General features: G+C 38.4%; 1 long non-coding RNA gene across 1 annotated transcript in view; it reads right to left on the reverse strand.

The window, feature by feature from the left end:
- The window catches only part of LOC105513290, a 217,528-nt gene that overhangs the window by 197,380 nt on the left and 5,189 nt on the right, over positions 1-14,959 (reverse strand). The gene's annotated exons all lie outside the window — the stretch shown is intronic.

Below are 14,959 nucleotides of genomic sequence, written 5' to 3' on the forward strand. Positions count from 1 at the left end.
AACAGCCAATATGTTTTATAATTTCATTTTTAATAGAGTGATCAAGATTTTGCTCTTGGATGCTTAATGTTTGCACACTGACTACAGAAAAAAAATCAGCATAGTGCCATCTCTTGAATATTCAGGAACATAGTATTTGCTATGGTTTGAATATTTCTCCCCTCCAAAACTCATGTTGAAATTTAATCCCCAGTATGGCGTACTGAGACATGGTGCCTTTAAGAATTGAAATTTAATCCCCAGTATGGCGTACTGAGACACGGTGCCTTTAAGAGTTGAAATTTTATCCCCAGTATGGCGTACTGAGACACGGTGCCTTTAAGAGGTGATTGGGTCATCAGGGCTGCAGCCTTAGGAATGGATTAATCCATTCATAAATTCATGAATTAATGGGTTATCATAGGAGTGCACCTGCTGGCTTTATAAGAAGAGAAAGAGAGACCTGGGCTACCATGTCTCCTCATGGAATGCCCTGCACAGGCTCAGGACTGTCACCAGAAGCAGCCCCTTAACTTTGGTCTTCTCAGCCTCCACAACTTTAAGAAATAAATTATTTCTCTTTAAAAATTACCCAGTTTCAGGTACTCTGTTACAAACAACAGAAAACAAGCTAAGACAGTATCCATTGCCCCACCTTACAGAGATTTATCATTTAATTTGACCAAATTATCTGCACGTTGAACTTAAAAATGTATATGTTTTTAAATATTCATTTGAAAATATTCTATTATTAAAATTATACTCTCAAAACCGGCAGTGCTGCTTATATAACTTATATTCTAAAAGAATTTGGTGTAGCTGAGATTCATAAAAGTAAGTAATATCTAGATCTCACCCATTTCAACATCATGCATGCATTAATTTTTCTTTCTTTTTTTTTTTTTTTAAGACTTAAGTTTTGCTCTTGTTGCCCAGGCTGGAGTGCAATGGCATGATCTCGGCTCACTGCAACCTCCACCTCTTGGGTTCAAGCAATTCTCCTACCTCAGCCTCCTAAGTAGCCAGTATTACAGGCATGTCCCACCACACCTGGCTAATTTTTGTATTTTTAGCAGAGATGAGGTTTCACCATGTTAGCTAGGCTGGTTTGAACTCCTGATCTCAGGTGATCTGACAGCCTCGGCCTCCCAAAGTGCTGGGATTACAGGCATAAGTCACTGCTCCCGGCCAATTTTTATTTTCTAAAGAGTTTTACAGATCGTGAAAAGGAAGCTCAGGTGTTTAAAATCACTGTAATTAGTAATTAAATTACATTAAAAAAGTCTGTTTACTTAAAAATAGTCTAGACACTATATCAATATTAATTACAGGTAATCAGGATGATTTTTGCCCATTTTTTTAATTCATAAAACCCAGTTACACACCTCTAACTTTTCTCATATATAACATTTGTCACTAGGAAACCATTCTTTTTGTTTTGTTTTGGAAAAATCTTCATTTTGATGGGTAAACATGAATTATTAATATAAAATAAAATAAAGGCATACAGAGAAAAGGCACTACTAAAAATTAACAACTGGATTGCTTTTCATTAACATTTAACCAATCTGAAAATTCAAATATGAACATTACATTTGTAAAACAAAGGCCAAACTTAGTAATAAAACAATGTGATGTCAAGAAATTGTCCTGATCTTAGTATAAATAACACTGTTGACAGAGCTCAATTTCTATCAAATGTTTTGGGTATTTTCACAATATAGACCAAAAGAAAGTATTTTTTTCTTTAAAAGAGCCATTGGAGGGGGGAAAAAACACTTTTGTAGAATAAATGCTGCCCATCACCAGAACTGTTTGAGGAGAGGCTGAGTTTTGCAGTAAGAGGGGGTCCTGAGAGTGATGCTATATGATGTGGATGGGGAGGGGATTCCTCCAGTTTGGGGATAGTTTTACTCTAATTCCGGTTGTCAATGACATTTCAGTTTATAAAAGCCAAAGATTACCTAAAATTGCTTTTCCTTTACTTCATAAAAAATAACATTTTAAAACATCATTGCTGAACTTTCAGAGTTAGTGTATGCCATAAAATAAGGAACTGTTTGCCCATGTTCCTCCTAGATTGTGACCTCCTTAAGGATGTTAATTTAGTATCTGACATAGTAAGTTACAATTATTGAATAAACAAACAAGAAAGGTTCATTCTATTTATTAAAAAGATAGAGTTGTATATTTAATTGACAGCAGGTGATTTTATATCAAGCTATCAGTTCCCAGACTCCAAATAAAATCATTGGCATAGAACTTTGCCATAGGCCAAGGAGTCTACATCTGGCTTGGTCATCCTGCTAAACTATTCGCATTTGATTTTCTTTTCTAAGCGATTTCACATATAACAACTCCATCTCAGTTCTCTAGCTCTTATATATGTTAGATCTGCTCTGTAGTACTAGGAAACCTTTAACAAATGTTTTAAAAACATGTCAGAAAACAGCTCCAATTTCTTTAAAGTTGCATTGTAAATAAAAATACACAAGTTTAAAACATGCATTAGCAAGCCAGACGTGGTGGCTCACACCTGTAATCCCAGCACTTTGGGAGGCTAAAGCAGGTGAAACATTTGAGCCCAGGCATTGCAGGCCAGCCTGGGCAACATGTTGACACCCTGTCTCTACAAAAAATACAAAAATTAGCTGGGCATGGTGCTGCATGACTGTAGTTCCAGCTACTCAGGAGGCTGAGGTGGAAGGATCACCTGAGCCCAGAAAGATTGGGGCTGCAGTGAGCTGTGATTGTGCCACTGCATTGTAGGTTGGACAACAGAGTAAGACCTTGTCTCAAAAAATAGTAATAAAATATAATTAGCAACTAATCATATGCCAGTTCAATAGTTGTGTTTAAGATATAGAAGATGGGAGAGTTGACTCATGTAACTGAAGAAAGGAGGCAATATAAATGATAGGAGTCAGTGCCTTTTCCCAAATCAGAAAATTGTTAATAACAATCCAGTGCAGTAAGGAGAGAAATTCTATCCTGTTAGCACCATTCCCAGATGATGATATGAAAGTAGGGAAGAACCAAACAACACTTAGCCTGACTTACTGTCACCAGCAAACTGATAAGATTTTTTTTTCTGTTTTTCTAAGTGTTTTTAAAGACTATATGCTTTTTGTATTTTTAAAGTAATACATACTTTAGAAAATCTAGAAATTGTAGGTAAGAATTCGTGAGAACATTTAAATTGTCTATAATTCAATAATGCAGAGACAAAATTATCTGCTGCGTGGTTTATTTTCTTCTAGTTTTTTTCTGGGCATATGTACATTAATTTGAACCCACTTTATACTGTACTATGAGCACAATTCTGCATTCTGTTTTTTCACTTAACACATCAGAAATTTCATATGGTGTGTTATGTACCCTTTAAAAACATAGTGTTCAAGAGCTATATAATACTCTATCATACAGTTTCACCAAAATTTAATTAAAGTTCTCCCGCTGTATGAATTTAGGTTGTTTCCAATTTTATGTTTACATAGTTCATAATGAACTAAATGTGGTTTTAACATCTCTGGTTTCCTTTTTTGGAGAGAACTCTAAAATTAGATGTCTAGATCAGAAGGTAGGCACTTTTTAAAAGCTGTTGATACATATTCCAAATTGCTTCCCAAAAAGATTGCACATATTTACTTTTCATTCGGTAATTTATAAAGGTGGTTCCTTTTCACCTCCAGCTTTATGCTGCAAGAATATGATGACATCAGTGAGGTACAAATTGGTGAAGCATTTTAATTCTTTTGTAATTTACTATTTCAACATTTTGTGAAATGCGGTAAGTTGAAAGGCTTCAGAGAACGTGTCAAAATATGCTCACAATTATGTTAACTTTTATTTAATCTGAAGTTTAAAGAGCTATAACTATTCTCACCAAACTATGTCCCAATGTGACTTGACTCAGAACTATTGCTCTAGGAGTATAAAATTAAGATAAAAAATATATAGAAAAATGATATCTTAGGAAGAATGTAGGATTTGGTCATATGGACCTAAGGAATAAAACAGAATACAGAGAAAGGAAAAGAACTTTTATCTGTAGAATGTGAATCCTTTTAAATTATTAGGCCCAAGGAGGCATTGAAATGAGAGAGTGATCATGTCCTGCTCACCACCTTCACCTCTTGAAATTTCTTGCTATTGCCACAAGTACCTATAAATGAACCTACTATTCCCACACAGGACACTATAATGCACATCCTAGAGCTTAACAATGTATAAGCAATCAATATCTTTTATTATTTTAAGTAAAGTATTGGTAATCAACCCAGAAACTGCCTCTTCATTCCCTTTAAAAATGTACTTGTCACTGCTGCTAATCATAGTGTATATGTAAGGCAACTTATGTGACAGTGAGTGCCACATTGTTGGTACTCACTTATGCTTACTATCATTTCATAATTATGTTACTGCTATTCGAATTGGGCCAACATGATCTAGAGAAAACTTATAGAAAGAAAATACACACTTTTGAGTCCCACATTATAAAATTAAGTTTGTGAACCAACAGAAACTAATCAATCTAATGAATAATATAATGCCTTACTCTTCTCTTTGAAAATAAAGAGTTAATTTCTGGTTAAATACATCTTTACCTCTTCTCCATCCCCAAATCCAACTAAAATAAGAATTGGAAAATTTCAAAAACAGTACTACACATGAAGGCAAAGAGAACAGGAAAGAAGATACAATATTCAAGAGATTTACATACCTGTAAACCAATCTGGCCAACATAGTGAAACCCCATCTCTACAAAAAATTTAAAAATTTGCCAGGTGTGGTGGCACACACCTGTAGTCTCAGCTACCCCAGAGGCGGAGGCGGGAGGATTGCTTGAGCCTTGGAGGTCGAGGCTGTAGTAAGCCAAGATCACTCCACTGCACTCGAGCAAGAACAACACAGCAAAACTCTGTCTACAAAACAAAACAAAAATAAAAAAAAAAACAACAAAAAACACCTGTCACAAGACAGAAAAAGGGTAGAAGAAGTGTAACTGAATTAGCAGAGCACAAGGTACAACAGAAGAATCTGCAGAGGAAGTCATCAATAAGGAATGCCAGTTTGCACCACAGAACCCCTCAGGGGTTCAGCAAGTGGCATTACCAGGTATTATGAAAATCAGGAGAAAACTGCAGCGGCTAAGAATAGGACTCCTCGAATGTTCGAATAAAGTCTCCTCCTCTGACTGCAGAACCAGAAGACTGGTCCCTCTTCTCACCTCTTCCAAACAAAAGAGCAAAGGTACACGTCCCAGAAAGACTGAACCAGAGTATCTCAAACTTGGGAATACCAAGTGCAAAGTTAAAACAAGGGAATTAGGTAAAGTTTACATACTGACTTGTGGGAATTTCATTCTTTTCCTGTCCCAGATTAGTTTCTTCTGTTCCATTAGTTTTTTCTACCCGCTGAGAAAGTATCATCAGATAAGTAAAAATGGAAAGGCCTTCTCCTCATTATTTCATAGTGAAACTCACCAAAAAACAAATCTTACCTAAGAAGTAGCATATAGTTATCAACTCTTAGTGTTTCATTCTTAAAATTAGTATTTAACAATTATCAAACACATGAGAAATACCTCAACATGAAAAAGACCAAAACAAACAAGCAGAAAAAAAGGAAAACAGGAAGAAACAGAGACAATGTAGACAGTGAGAAAGATTTCAACAAAATAGAAACTAATATATAATTTATATAATTAATAAAACAAAAAAGAATAACATACAATAGGAATAATCACAGAATAAATAGTTCCTAAAATTATGAAAAAAATAATAAAAAATAAAACTAAGGAACTCATCAGAAACAAAAGGAAATGGGAAAATCACAAGATATACAGAGAATATCAAAAAATCAATGAAGGATGGCTAGCATTTTTCTGATAGAAGTTTCAGAAATGAAGATAGAAATCACAGGAAGGAATATCACAATAGTAACAATAAAAACAAAGCAAAACAAAAATACGAAGTTGAAAGTCCAGTTTGAAAAGGCATATAGATATCCAGCAAAGTGATCATAACATTATCTGAGTAAAGAAGCACCAACCATCAGCATGGACTCTGATCTATCAAAAGAAATACCACAAGATAACAAAGGCTTTGAAGTTCTGAGAAGCAGCTGCGTATGTTAAATCAAACGATCAATCACACAGGAGAGCAGAAAAAAGACGTTTCAGGCATGTAAGAAGTCAAAAAACTTTCCCAGGCACCCTTTCCTAGGAAGGTACTGGATGCAGGTAACACAGAATCCTAATACATAAAAGTATAAAAGAAAAGTTCCAGGATGACAGTTATCTGGCCTAGAAATGATAGTTAAAATTGATGCAGGAGAATAAAGGGATATAACAGGAACATTATCAGACCCAAAACAAAAACAGAAAAGTTTAAGGTAGCTGAAGAGTTATTTTATGAATTTGACCATTTAAAAAAATTATTGAGGCCAGGCACAGTGGCTCGTGCCTGTAATCCCAACATTTAGGAGGCCACGGCAGGAGGATCATTTGAGCCCAGGATTTCAAGACCAGCCTGGACAACATGGCGAGACCTTGTCTCTACAAAAAGTTTTTAAAAAATTAGTCAAGCATGGTGATACCTGCCTGTGGTCCTGGAAACATGGGAGGCTGAGGTGGGAAGATCACTTGAGCCTAGGAGGTCAAGGTTACAGTGGGCCACGTTCATGCCACTGCACTTCAGCCTGGGCAACAGAGCTAGACTCTGTCTCAAATAAATAAATAAATAAAAATTAAGGCCAGGCGAAGTAGCTCACACCTGTAATCCCAGCACTTTCAGAGGCTGAGGCGAGCAGATGAGAAGGTCAGGAGATCAAGACTATCCTGGCCAATACGATGAAACTCTGTCTCTACTAAAAATACAAAAATTAGCTGGGCATAGTGACGCATGCCTGTAATCGCAGCTACCCGGGAGGCTGCGGCAGGAGAATCTCTTGAATCCTGGAGATGGAGGTTGCAGTGAGTGAGCCAAGATTGCACCACTGCACTCCAACCTGGCAACAGAGTGAGACTCTGTCTCAAAAAAAAAAAAAAAAAAAAATGGAAAGAAAAGAAAATTAAAAGATTATTGATAGCCATTTAGGACATTTGTAATGGAGCATTTGGGAACAAATAGCGAAAGATGTGCTAAAAACTGAACAAAAAAAGGAAAGAATTTGAGGACTTTTTTAATGTATGAGAAAGAAAAAAATCATAATATATGGTTTGGTTCAAACAATATTCACATAGTTGTTATAAATGTAAAAACTACTAATTTAATAAACACATGTGATATAACCTTGTAATTAAAATGAAGGAAAAATATTTGATATTGCTGAATGTCAGATATAGAAAAACAAATTCTCAACCAATAAAACAAGAAGTCAGTGGGTAATACAAACCATTTAAAAATCAAGAAATAACTTTATAAGCATAGAACTATCAAAAGAAAAACCTGGAACAGTTGGAAATGGTTGCCTCTTGGAATCAGGACTGGATTGGGGTGGGAAGAACGAAAGAAGTATTAGAGGGGTTGTTGTTTTTTTTATTGTTGTTGTTTTTTTTTGGAGACAGAATCTCACTCTTGTCACCCAGGCTGGAGTGCTTTGGCATGATCTCCGCTCACTGCAACCTCTGCCTCCTGGGCTCAAGTGATTCTCCTGCCTCAGCTTCCTGAGTAGCTGGAATTACAGGCATACATCACAACACCCAGTGCATTTTTATATCTTTAGTAGAGACAGGGTTTCATCATGTTGGCCAGGCTGGCCTCAAACTCCTGGCCTCAAGTGATCCACCCACCTCGGCCTCCCAAAGTGGTGGGATTACAGGTGTGAGCCACAGCATCTGGCCAGCCTATGTGACTTTTAAATTATGTTTACAGAATACTTCCATGAAATCATGATTATTTTGATTCATTTCACTTTAGTAAAATATACCCTAAAATTTTGTCCTTTTAAAAGGGAAAGTAGGAAAGAGTGGGACAGAGAAAATGGGCTGAAGTAGGGAAAGTGAGAGGGAAAGAATAAAGGAAAAGCAAAACAGAAATGATATAGACTATAAAATATCTTAGAAAGCAGTTTTCTTAAAATGCTGTTAATTAAATGTAAAAGAGGTAATCAAAGTAATTTAACCTGATTGCTAATTACTGTCTCTGGAATGAGTTAATTGTTGTACTATATTTGTAAATAAGAAATAAGTATCGGTGAAATATAGCTTAATTACTTAGACTGTATTTCTTCATTGACTCCCCCATTACCACTCCCATTCAGCCAACTTCATCTAGTGCATAACGCCCAAAACTCTCTCCTAGCCAATCATCTTGCCTCTAATCCCAGCTCAAGTTAATTCCTCAGAAGACAATATTATTATAATGGCACTTCCAGCTCAAGAACTTGCAACTGTCCATCAACTAGGTTAAAAGCCGTACCTGCTTCTCACATCTAATAACTTTCCAGGACAAATCCTCTGTTCAAGTCACTAATGTCTCCTTGCACTATCAATCTCTCTGGCATTACCTGCTAAAGTACCGCCTCTATGGTTCATGCTGTTGGGTAATCCCACAAAGTTTTCTATTTACTGCTCAGCCACCCAAATTCTCCCCATCTGTCATAGTCCAGCTCAAGCCGTATCACCTCTAAAATGCCCTCTCGGAAAATTCCACAGCACACATATTCAGCCCTCATCTAATTATTCTCATAATGAGGTAGGAGACCAGCAGGACTTCTTTCTCAGTCCCAACAGGATGAAATGAAGAAACTGGCTAGAGCCAGCAAATGGTGCTGAAGGCAACAGGTAGTTGCCCTTGCTGTTCATCAGCATAAGACATTCCCATCAGTGCAATGACAGTTTACAAATGAAATGTCAACATCTGTGTGTTATCGCCACTTTTCTAGAGATTTCTGAAGAACTCACCCCTTTATTTGTATGTAATTAAAAGTGGGTATAAATACTGCCAGCCAATGCCACTACTCTGGGTGTACTGCCTATGGGTTAGCCCTGCTCCACAAGGAGCAGTCATTCTGCTGTACACTGTCACTTCAGTAAACATGCATACTTCACTACCAGCTCACTCTCAAATTCCTTTCTGAGTGAAGCCAAGAACCCTCCAGGGCTAAGCCTCTGTTTGGGGGCTGGTCTGCCTGGCATCATCTAGTGTCCAAATGTGCAGCTCAAGAAGACAACACGAGGTGCTGGTGAAACAGCAAGGTGAAATCAGCAACAGAAGCTGCAGCAATGTAACACAGAGGCTGTAACACTAAAGAGCTGCTAACACAGCACCACTGGAACGCTAGCCAAAAACTTATTTCAGAGCCAGCATCTTTCAGGATACTTTCTACTGTCCCCATGTCTAAGAAGGACTTCTATCAGACACAGAAGCTTCTCTCAGTTTAGCAAGAGTTCCCTTATTTTCCTCTGCAAATTCCCACCTCCTGTAGCAAAGCATCCTGAAAGTGGATTATAAGTAATGAGTGGGCCATAGATGACTGCATTTGCCAGTGAACACAGTATGACAAAAGATGTATTTTTATGTATGCAAAGAATAGAAGAAAAAGTGTAAATACACTGACAATAAGAGAAGAATATGCTGTTATGGAAAATTATAAATTTAGGGTAGAAAACAAGAAGAGGCCAAGACCAAGAATCCCCTAGGATGAGACTCTAACCCACAATCCTAGAGGGAATGCCAGTGCCCAAAACCCTGGAATACGCAGGGAGTGGCCAAGAGTATCAAATGCCAAAAGACTCAGAGGACCTGAGTATTGTCCAAGGAGAGTTCCCATACCAAATGCCAAAAATTCTGGAGCATCTGGGGGACAGGCAACAGTGAACCCCAATAGCCAAGTTGGGGACAGAGAACAATGTGACTAATATCCCAGAGTCAACGGTGGGGGACCTCTCACAACCAAGTGCCCTGCCTTAAAAAATTGCACAAATATAGTTAGCAGGGAGCCAAAGCAAAATCTGCAAATAAAACATATATTTCATGGTGAAAGATAAAATTGTTGGTGGAAAAAACAATGACATTAGGGGAGAAAGGACTGAGAGAATTGGGGACAAGTATATAGTTGGTCAGTTGTGCTTCTGTCCAAGGCACCCAAATGGCAGGGACTCTGAATTGACCGCTTTGCCAGAAGATTCGTTTCCTGGTTCACCCAATACCCAAGGGGACACAGAGGGGACACTTACCCATCACCAGGAGATGAAAAACTCACCACTATGGTGCCTTTTAGGCAATTGGAGAGAATTAAAAGTAGAATGCTTGAAGAGAAAAAAATGTCTCTTTATACTATCATACTACTTTACAATTAGATGTGCTTTGTAAAAAAGAAGAAAAATGGGAAAAAGTTTCTTATTTACAGGCTTTCACGGTCCTCTACTATGATCCTGACTTGAAGGATAATTGTAGAATGTGTCTGACTCATGGTTTTCCCAGGCACCAAGAAGCCATGCCTGATATCTTAGGTGATCCCCTCCTAGCTGCTACCCCTAGAAGACCCATGCCCTCCTCATAGCCTCCTTAGTATTCCAATTCTGAGGTGAGATTCCACCAGTTCTCTAGCAGAGGATTCCACCTTAAGGTTATCAGGCACCCTTCCCCCTTACCCAACTAGCCCCTTCCTCTTGCTGCCCAAGGAAGTAAGTACAACCAGTACTACCAGGGGTGGGGCACTAAATAGCCCCCAGAATAGAACCTATGTTCATTGTGTGAGGTAGGTGACAGAGATGAGGGGACAATCAGAGTATATGTACCTTTTGCTATGTCTGATTTAGCTTTTAGCAAGAAAAATTTGACCAGTTTTCAGAGGATCCAGGGAATTTTATAGAGGAGTTTGTTAAGTTGATCATGTCCTTTGACTTAACTTGGCATGACTTGCAAATATTATTGTCAACCTGCTGTAAGTGTAAAAAAGAAACAAAGGATTCTGGGTAGTGCCCATAAATATGCTGACAGAATGGCTGCTCCTAACCAGGGTCATGCCATTTATCACATGGGTGAAGCTGTGATCCCAGCCTAGTAGTATCATACTACTTTACAATTAGATGTGCTTTGTGAAAAAGAAGAAAAATGGGAAAAAGTTTCTTATTTACAGGCTTTCACGGTCCTAGACCCTCTGTGGGATTATCAGAAGGGATCTCAAGATTTCAAACACAGATATCACATAGTGACTATTTTAATAAAAGATATTTTAAAATGTGTGTTTAAACCAGCTGATTATAACAAGGTTAGAGAAGTATCTCAGGAGAAGAACAAAAATCCACTCTGTTTCTGGACCATTTGATTAAGATACTCAGAAAATATACTAATGCAAACCCAGACTCCCTGGAAGGGCAAGCTCCCCTGGGTATGCACTGTATCATTCAGTTTATCACTGACATTAGGAGGAAGCTACAAAAGGCAGAAATGAGAGCTCAAACCTCTATGAGTCAACCATTAAACTTGGTCTTTAGAATTTATAACAATAGGTACAGGGCAAAAGCGGTGGAGGGAACCACAGGAAATAGCCCAAAAGCATAATTTTTAGTGGCAGCCTTAAGTCCCTCCAGCAACTCAGGATTACCCATCCTAAGGAAATGTCACAAGATTGATGTCTCAGATGTCCAGATGAGAGCCTCTGACTCACTGGTCCATGGGCCGGAATCAGTGTGCCTTCTGTAAGCAAGAAGGCCATTGGAAAAGGGACTGTTACAAGCTTCAAAGGGGGCCTAGGCCAATCAAGCCCAAGACTAAGAGGGCCTGTGCTCCAGCAGGACTCCCACTTAACACCTTACCATCTCCACAGAATAGTCATGGGTAATCTCCATGTGGCAGGTAAAAAAACAAATACCGAATGAAGATATATTCTTATTTAGAAAAAATTAATTATGTCTAATTTAGAAGTTACCTAAAGGTTGATTCAAGTTATGAACTTGAAAAGGTTAGTTATGAAACCAAGCAGGAAGGAACCAGTTAAGAAGGGGAAAGAAATGTGAAGAAAGTTATAGATGTGAAGATATATTTATGGTAAGAAAGGTTATAAAGAAAAGAGAATAACTGTATATGAAAAAAAGATCCTGTATGGTAAATTATCATCCTAAAGTAAAATGACTGCTTATTTAAGAAATAGGTAGTGTAAGACAAGTCAGAAAATCTAAGCATGTTATAAATGGTCTGTGTGAGTTGTGATAAGGTTTGTGAAGGGAAATTTATGAAGAAATTTTGTATGTGATTAAGTTGGCTGTCATTAAAAGGGAATTGTTTATAATAATTTTTGTAAAAAATGATCCTCTATGTTAAAACAAGGTTTTCTTAAGGTATTGAGAAAGCCTGAGATGATAACTCTCTCCTTCAGCTTTTTCAACAGTTTCTATAATTTTTTCTCCTCTGGTTCTTACTGTTGTTACGAGTTGATGCTGAAATATTTTATCTTAGATGTCTATATGTTTTCCTCCAGTATAACTTGATTCTATACTTCTGATTTTTCTTAGTGGGTACCCATATTTTTGGCTTTTGGTTTTTGATTCTTATATTGCTTTAAAGGGTTTTAAGGGCTAGTGGTTGTCTGACAACTTCCATTCCCATCTGGTCTAAAGCATTTAATTTGCTTAAGAAACCTGGAAAACTAATTCAACACACGATGGAAAACAGGGGGTTGCACATGCCTCACTATGCCCTCCACTTTGGAATTTAGGTCAGGTTCAAAAGGCCCTTCAAAAATATGGAAATAAAATATTGCCCTTTCCCACAAGGGAAAAGAATAGCTTCCCTGTTCAACCAGGAGACTTTGTCCCATTAAGAACTTGGAAGGAAGGATTCCCCTAGGATGAATTCCAACTAGGATGGAAGGGCCCCTATCATGTGTTGTTGGGTATTCCTGCTGCTGTTGGGCTTTGAGGAGGGATCACTGGCTGAATGCACCTGTCCAGGATTAAGTTTGTTTCTTTTGAGTCCCCACAGGCACAGGAGGACACCACAACCTACACCTCTGGAAGACCTCCTCCACCTATTTAAAAGAATCAACACTCAGCCCAAAGTGGTAACAAAATGCTATGGGTGGGCACAGACACAATTTTTCTCTTCTTCCTGATTTTAATAGTTCCTTTCCATTCCTTTGGTAAACTGCCTCCTCCTGAGAAACACCTCTTTTGTCCATTTTGAGTGTAGAGGCCACTCTAAGACCCAACCGGACACCATGTTGCCTCTATTAATCCTCTTTGCTCTCCCAATTAATTTAATCCAGTGTGGGTGGGAAAAAAAATCTATGGCAAATATTTCAAAAATTATAATATCAGGAAATCATCATCATGGTTGCTAGATTTGTCATCAACATCCCCAAGATAGAGAATTCCACCTTCTGGCACATTCAGAAAAATCTCATGGCCATCTCCTCAGATCTCCTAATTTTCCATAGTGGTCCCCAAATACCCAGTCCCCTACTTCTTAGGTGGAACTCTCCCCCACTTGATAAATTCTACTGAACTTCCCCTGTCCCTGTTATCGGGACCTGGAAGACTGGGTACCTGGACCTCCAGTGCACTAATGATACTATTTTTGCACCCATTGCTGTGTTAATGACATGAAAATGGAAGATTCCTATGATGCTCTGATCCAACCCTAGTGACCAAGTTTTCAAGGCCATGGATAAGGAAATCAGATTCCACTTGTAACTGAGAAAACATATGTGGTGCTTCCTCCCACATCAGAACTTGCAAGGGAAAAACAACTGTCTAATCTCGGAAGGTGGTGGTACCACAACTTTGTGGAAAACAAGGGTGGTTTGACAATCCTAATTAGAGCAATGGAAAAATATTTCTGTAAACCCAACTTGGCAGCACAGTTTAGATGTCACACCCCACAGGGTCTCAACTTTGACCCCTTCTGGGGTCACTGCTTACAACCCCATAAGACCCAAGAATACCAGAAATAAGTAATAGTATTAATTCTGATGGGAATCAGGGCAACAGCAGGATTAGAAGCTCCCTGGGTGGCTTAATCCACCATGAATCAACCCTAAAAAACTTGGCTCAAACCCTATAGTCAATGGCCATTAACACAGGTCAGGCATTAAAGGCAATTCAGTAGTCCCTAGGCTCTTTTGCAAGTGTAGTCCTTGACAGCAGACTAGCATTCAACTATTTACTAGATAAACAAGGTGGAGTCTGTGCAGTTATTAATAAGACTTGCTGTAAGTATATTACTCTGGACAAGTGGGGATATATAAAAACAAGCTACCTGGTTACATAGCTATAACCAGGGAACTGACCCCAACTTTCTGGTTGACTATCAAAAGCACCCTCTCAAGTCTTATCTGGCTTTTACCTTTCCTGGGACCTTTGATACCTAACTTGTTACTGCTAATTTTTGTCCCGTGCTTGTTTAACCTCTCAGTATAGTTTGAGTCTCCCAGACTATAAAGTTTCCATATAAAGAAGATGTTGGCACAAGACTTCCAACTCATCCCATCTTCTGACCAAGGAAATAAAGACGTCTTGCCTTTGGGCCCCTTAGATCAGGCATCCAGAGATGTTTACTCTTCCAACACTAAGCAAGGCTCATGCCCATAAGATCAGCAGGAAACAGTAACAGAAGAGAGACCTCTGCCCTTTGCAACTCCCTTAAACTTAACGAGGAGTATATATTCTCTGAGAGGAGAATGAGGTAGATTAGCAGGACTTCTTTCTTGGTCCTGACAGGATAAAATGAAGAAATCAGACAGAAGTGGCAAATTGTTCTGAAAGCAACTTCTAGTTTCCCTGATGTGTATCAGCATAAGACAGTCCCACCAGAACCATGACAGTTTACAATGCCACGGCAACACCTGGAAGTTGCCGTTCCTTTTCTAGAGAATTCTGAATAACCTATCCCTTAATTTGCACACAATTAAAAGTGGATATAAATACTGTTGGCCAACAGCCTATACACTGCTACTTTGAGCACACTTCCTATGGGTTAGCCCTGCTCTGCTAGAAGTAGTCACTCTGCTGTGCACTGCTGCTTCAATGGAC

The sequence above is a fragment of the Colobus angolensis genome, unplaced genomic scaffold (genome assembly GCF_000951035.1).
Source record: "Colobus angolensis palliatus isolate OR3802 unplaced genomic scaffold, Cang.pa_1.0 Scaffold228, whole genome shotgun sequence".
Lineage (NCBI taxonomy): Eukaryota > Metazoa > Chordata > Mammalia > Primates > Cercopithecidae > Colobus > Colobus angolensis.